The sequence below is a fragment of the Vespa crabro genome, chromosome 2 (assembly GCF_910589235.1).
Source record: "Vespa crabro chromosome 2, iyVesCrab1.2, whole genome shotgun sequence".
NCBI lineage: Eukaryota > Metazoa > Arthropoda > Insecta > Hymenoptera > Vespidae > Vespa > Vespa crabro.
In genome coordinates this window covers 10,043,673-10,050,869 of record NC_060956.1, presented here as the reverse complement: position 1 = coordinate 10,050,869, position 7,197 = coordinate 10,043,673, and the positions used below count along the sequence as shown (strand labels likewise).

The 7,197-nt window shown below is 35.1% G+C and overlaps 1 long non-coding RNA gene across 1 annotated transcript; it reads left to right on the top strand.

The window, feature by feature from the left end:
• Nucleotides 1–4,013: 4,013 nt before the first annotated feature.
• LOC124421576 lies at nt 4,014–6,699 on the top strand. The gene is made up of 3 exons (XR_006941698.1): nt 4,014–4,180; nt 5,414–5,499; nt 6,376–6,699. It is a non-coding gene; the product is annotated as an uncharacterized LOC124421576 (long non-coding RNA).
• Nucleotides 6,700–7,197: the final 498 nt, after the last annotated feature.

The following is a 7,197-nucleotide window of genomic DNA, read 5'->3' as shown; positions in this document are numbered from 1 at the left end:
CTTCGACGCATCTCTTTTCGATTCGATTGTCTTATCGTATCATTTCTAGGAAAAAAAGAAAAAAACAATAAACCGCATTTGTCTGGCACAATATCATTGAGGATTGAATAACACAAACGTGTCAATCACACACATTCGCACTTTTCATTATGCGGATGCGTTCATTGATTATTTAGAGAAACATCATGCTATTATTAAACCAGATAACATTTGTATCTCTTTTATCGGTGTCCTATTGAATTATTATTGTTTTTATTATTGAATCATATAAATCATTTATAATTCATCTTCGAAATACATTAAAATATACTTTTATATTTTCTAGTTGGTTATTGAAAAGCCATATCGTAACAAGTTATATAATTCATCTTTCATAGGATGCGATCGACAATAAGATCGAAGCGGAAAGGAACGATGATTTTTCGAAAAGATAATATTCTTTCGGAAATACTTCAAGTAGGGAGAAGTAAGTACGTATTCCACAATTCTAGCTCGCTTTGCATAAGCCGAGAAGATTTTGAACGGTATTGTACACAGTGCTTTATTCTTACAAAGGGGAAAGCGTAAATAAGTAACGGGAGGTAGTAAGAAAATAATTTATCATCGAAAAGCTTATCGATACCAAAGGAAAAAAAATCTTTCGTTTTTTTTTCGTAGAACTTGAGTACATTTTGATCTCCTTGTCAAATAGGTTAATGCACTGTGCTAATCTCTCTTTTTCCATTCTTTTCCTTTCAACGAAGTCATTAGAAACTAGAAGTTTTTAGAAATTCAAACTGTATAGATGAGTTCGAGCGTCGACTACGATCATTTGTTTGTTAGTATAGAAGTTTCGTTAGTTATTCCAAAGTTTCAAACTCTCTTTATTCACGGGGTTAAGGTTTCGTCCAAAACGAGGAGCAGCTTGGTCAATCTCCATATTGGTCAGTCTTTATCGTCTTTGGTTGTTTGCTAAACGTCGAAAGATCGAAAGGCTAGAAGATTCAAGTTGGGAGATCAACCCGATTCGAACTTACAAGTTACTCTTCATCATATACAAGAAATTTCTACGCGCCCGTTCGACCGAATAGAACAGTACGTTCGTGAAATTGTAAGAAAATGAAAATGAAGATGAAGATGAAGATGAAGATAAATAAAAAGAAGAAGAAGAAGGAAGAGGCGAAGAAAAAGGAAAAAGAAGAAAGAGGAAAGAAGAAAGAAGAAGAAGAAGAACTTGGACGATCGTTGACCTGAAAGTGGAGGTTTGCCGTATATCTATTCACGGCAAAATATACGAAACGCATAAGAAAGTGAAAGAAAAGGAGAAAGAGAGAGAGAAAGAAGTTTTCGATATGCCTGCTTGAGATGCGACTGCCGTTCGTGTCTACTTCCGATCCATCCGGCTCAAGACGAGCGACAAATCGAGTTACCGTTTGGGATCCAAGACCGAAGAGCCCGGCTAGTCTCTTTTCCTTCCTTCCTTCCTTCCTTCCTTCCTTCCTTCCTTCCTTCCTTCCTCCTTTCTTTCTTCTATCTACTCTATAGCCTTATCTCTTTCTCTCTTTCTCTCTCTTTCACTCTCTCTCTTTTTCTCTCTTTTTCTCTCTCTTTCTCTCTCTCTCTCTCTCTCTCTCCCTCTCTCTCTCTCTCTTTCACTCTTTCATGGTTCTTTTTACTTTTTTCGAGTTTACTCGACGTCCTTGCAAGAGTACTCCCCCACTATCGATACTCCGATCTTTCGAAGAAGAAAGGAAAGCTGTAGAAACGAGGGTCCGAACGAGTCCTTCGAAGGAAGAGAAAAAGTCGAGAGTAGAGCCAAGTATACATCGAGGTTAACTCCGTTTAGTATCCGAGATCGGGAATAAAACGAGTTGTCTGCTCGTTAGACACACTTTGAAGAACGGAGAAAAAGAAAAAGAAAAGTGGGATTGAAATGACTAGAATTTACAGGAAACAATACACGTTTCACGAAAATTCTATGTTTACTACTCTTTTATTTTTTATTCTTTGCTTTCTCTCTCTCTCTCTCTCTCTCTCTCTCTCTCTCTCTCTCTTTGTCTATCTATCTGTCTATCTATCTATCCATCTATTTATCTACCTATCTATCTATCTGTTTGTCTGCCTGTCTATATTTCTTAAGTTTAATTAATCTCACGTACATCTCAGTTATGATTAACTTGTTCAAAGTATCCCATCGATTTTCGCATGCTAGCACTTCGATTCATTTATTGCATCAAAACATCATTAGCCATCTTTCTATTTTTGATGAAGAAATTTTATGAGCATCGAGATTTAATAATGAAAAAGTTAATCGAGAAGTTGATTAGCAGTTTCATTCGAAGGCATTTTCCTCTTAAACCTTTTCGTTTGAATTTAATCATTGGTTAAATTCACATAGATTGTACTCTTATATCCTTATATCATCGAATAATATTAGATTATATTTATAAATGGAGATGTAAATGGAGTATGAAGGAGGGATTAGAGGAGAAAGAGAATTTCGTGTTTACCGTACTCTTAAGGTAATCAACGGAACAAAAATGAGAGAGATTACCAAGCTTTTAGTATGTGCAGTTTAACAATAATTTTACTGAAAATCAATACTAGTGCTTCTGTCATACCAATTGCTTTTCAACGTCCTCTCTTGATCGTATCGTGTGCATTAATTAGCGTCATGGTTTATATGGATTATAAAGCGATACAATCAATCGTTTGATAAGGTTAATACGTCTTAACGAACATTCTGATTTCGTATTGGACGTTTTTATTCTTAATATTATTATCATTATTCATATTGTTTTTGTTATCTTTGTTATTACATATTATATTGAACTAAAAGGAGCTAAAAGATTGATCAATTAAAAAAAATAGTAAAACGTATTATTTCACGATAAAAAAAACAGTATACCGATTATTGTATTTTCACGTATCTAAAAATAATGTTTCGATGATTATTCATATAAACAATAGTTTGTAACGATCGATCGAAATTATATATTTTCATAGTATATCTCGTGATAAGTCGATCGTAGAATATATTTAAGAAGTTATTTGTTCGATATAAATTTTTTGAAACATTACAATACATAAAGATGATTCGTTTTTTACATATACGCGTACATCAGCGTTTTGAAAATAAATTAAACGCGAAGCAAACATCTCGGGTTTGCTTAGCTCCCTTTTCGTAGAAATCTACGTTGCCGTGGCATGAACTAAAAATGATTTGACTTGTTCTTAATCGAATTCGTCGTCGGTCAGTCGGTCGGTGCAGTTCGTTTGCTGGCTTGCTCGCTAGTTCGCTATACGATGGCAACGAGGTTGCCTCGAAATTATTCACAAGTCACCGTAATGAACTCGGCCAACGTTGTATATATATATGTATATATATGTATATCTTTTTTTCTTTGTTTTTTCCTTCACTTTTATTGCCGCTTTACTTCCCTTCGTGGTGTTCCGCTTTCCTGGATGAATCGTCCAGAAGTTTACGGCGTCTTCTTCATGAGAAAAACTGAGAGAAAATAAGGACAGAGAGAAAATGAGAGAGAGAGAGACAGAGAGGGAGAGAGAGTAAGAGAGAGAGGGAATGAGAGAGAGAGGGAGTCAAAAAAAGAAAGAGAGAGGGGGAGAGAGAGATAGTATACAGGAGACGTGGCAAACGAAGGAAAGGGGTGGTTACGGGCCAGGACAGGATGTGCTGTGTGTTTCGTTTGAAAATTTAATTTCTCTAATTAAAGTGCCGGCGGAATCTACCGGCACATCTCGTCTTCTTCACTCTACCCCCCCTCCCTTCTGCATCATTCTGACCCACCTCTTCACCCACCCCCGTCCCTCTATCCCTTCTCTCGCCGACCTACTGTCCCTTCCTCTCAACCAATCTCTTCATCCACCTTGTCCCACCCCTTTTGCTACCTCACAAACCTCGCCCTTGTAGTCTCGCTTTTCCCTAAGTCACTCGTTTCATTAAGCTAATGAAAGCGCCTCCTATCTCTTTTCTCTCTCTCTCTCTCTCTCTCTCTCTCTTTCTTTCTTTCTCTTTTTCCCTCTCTCGCTCTTTTTCTCCGTGAGTCTTTCTTCATTTTTTACAATGCCATCCAAACAATTTTATTCAGTGAACCGGCTCGGGTCACGGATTGCGTGAATCGAGCAAGGACATCTTGGAAGCTGTGAGATCAAGAGCTACTTACGATTTAAGCTCCTGTTGGTGAGATATAGAACTTTTGTATTATTTTAAAGTTAAATTTAGAAGGATAACTTGTCCAATTGTATATCCGTGCATTATAAGATAAGAAAATAGAAAAAGTTATTACTTCGGCAATTTTTTCAAAAGTATATTTTATCAATGTGAAGGAAAAAGATTGTATATTACAAGTTTTTTTTTTACACGAAATTTTGTTCGATCATTAATTTGAGTCAATCGTGTTATTGAACAATTTTAATGCTTTTGTATTATCTCTTCTTCTTTTTTTTATTATTATTACTATTATTATTTCTTTTTTTTCATTTAGTTATTTTCTACGTTTTCTTGAATAAGAATTTTCCAGAGAGAAAAATAAATATTTCATGGCACGTTTTTCTCTCTCTTTCTTTCGCTTCTCTGTCTCTTTCTAAGCGTTCTGTTAAATTGTCTAATTTCCTTGCTTTTCAAATGTGCTTTGGTATGCCGACGCGTGGCTACGTCGAAAGGGAACGTGTTCGATCGTGCTACCGCGTTATCCTTTAAAGTGGAAAAATCAGTGTCAGCGAGGAGATTGGAAAATACCCTACCATCCTAGTGGCTTTCCTTTCCCCCCTCTCAACCATCTCGTTACCAGCGTTGCGTTTAGATCAAAGGGAATACCATCCTCTCGGCGTGGGAATTAACGCAGGGGATTTCATTTCCATTCGATATCCGGCTTGTTGGAACGCCGTTTCCATTGCCATCGTTGCGTTCACTCACTATAGAAGAAGTGAGAAGGAACATTCACGGTTAGCGTGTAAACGAAAATAGATGAAACGTTCCGTTTTTCAAGGGATCGGTCAGTTGGCAGAACTGTTCTCCCAATGTTTTTGAAATCTTTCTTTGGGATTATGATTATTTTTTTCTTTTTTCTTTTTCTCTTTCAATTTTTCTAAACTTTAGTTAATTCGTTACGAAAAATTAACTTTCGTGGGTAACTTCTCATGATGACAGAACATATAAATACATTTGTTTCTTAACACTGTTAAAAAAATATACTTTCCTAAACTTTTTTATACGATTCATTCGTTTAATAAAAAATTTCATATTTTCATTCTGATCATTTTATTTTTAATCAGACTAAATTTCATACATAAACGAAAATATGTCTGAGTTACAGGTTAAGAGTTGTGATCTTGCTTGATTAACGATGTAACGAGGGATGAATGAAGAAGAAATTATTTTCTTTGATAAATATATTTGCATTTTTTTCTGCAGTAAAAACAGAAAATGGAATGGAAAGAAAGATGAAGAAAAAAATCTCAGATAAGCATGATCACAGTGGCCGGTGGTTAAACCGGAAAGTAAGTCCTCGAGAAACTATGAAATTTCACTTTCGTGTACTTCTTGCAGTTCCTCTCGTTCACGAACGAATCCACGAATTTTTCTTTTTTTTTTTTACTAAACGATTTTGCATGCTTTATTTTACGAAAGATACTCAGTTGAAAATTTTGCAACTTCGATGCGAAGAGCTTTTCCATTTTGAATAATCGGTACACAATTTTCCCATCCGATATACTGGATCTTGCCGTAGGTGATGGTGAATAGCAAATCTATGGGCTATATCACTATGCCCTGTCTGACCATCGATGTTCCATTACTACTACATCAGATAGTAAATGTAGTGATCCTGCAATTGTACGTAAATTTGTATTTCTAACCTGTATCGTTCGTAATATGAACAAGAAATAAATTGCTGATCAAATTTCTGCTTTTGAAAATTTTGTATAAAAAAGAAAAGACAAGCAAATGTAATGTCTTTTTGGTTTAATTGGCAAAATCGTTAAATTTGTGTTTGATTTATATTCATCTACATAAATTACATACATCCAATAAATATAAATTAACAATGATGATATTTTGTAAATAATTCCGGAAAATTTATCTATTTTTTTTATCGAATATCATCCTATCGAATGTCATTATGTCGAAACGAACGACTTATTTTTGTGATGATTCAACCATTACAGATGGAATTCACTCGCACGAACAAACCGGATATAATATCCCGCGATTTTACTCGTACAGATCAAGCGGAACGATCACTTTTTATCGTTCGAGCGTGCTCGATACGTATCCGTTTCTATTTCTATTTCTATTTCTATTTCTTTTTCTTTCCCTTTTTCTTTCTCTTTTTCTTTATACGCAAGCTTATCGATATTTTATATTTTATCCGGCAGAAAGCGCACCCTTCTGAGAAAACAATTTCAAAGTCGCAATCTAGGAAGCGATAAGGGGCCCAGGACGGAGTAACTTCATCGCTCATGCTGTCGTTTTCTCTGCATGGAAGCTAAACAACAAAGTCTCGCCGTAGACAATACATATATCGAGATCGTCGCCATGGATCGAATTGAATCAACCTAAAACTACAAAAAGATTAGGAAGTGATTTTCCAAAAATTCAATGTCATTGATCAATTGTTGAAAGAATATTTTCCCGAAAGATTGCCAAGCTTTAATACGATTTTTTTTAAAAAAAGATATGTTTCTATCATCTTATAAGAATTTTTTTGCAACTTTAAATATAAATTAATTAGATTTTTCGTTTTCGAAAAACGATTAAAATTGTTTTATTTTTTTCCCTCTCTAAAAATCTATTTAATTCTCGTTTTTTCTTATTTTTTTTTGTTTTTTTTTAACTTGAACTATATTGATAATAGATATTGATAAAAGAAAAGTCCAATTTCAATGAGAAATATATGATTTTTAATTATCGTATTACGCAAAACTCGAGCATTTTCGTTTCTCGACATTATCGTTAACCACGAGTCGATCGATGATGACACGTCAAAAGAAGCACAAATTTGTTATATGTTTTCCGATTAATCGGCCTACGTTCTCGTGCACGTTCATCGAGTATGCCGATAAACTTCGAAATAATATCCGCGAGAACGCATCGAATTACCGAACGAGTTGTGATCGAAAAAGCGTGAGAGATTTGGTCGGGTGACGCGACGATGCGAGCATGAAATTATATTAATTATACTATTAACACGTCGGACG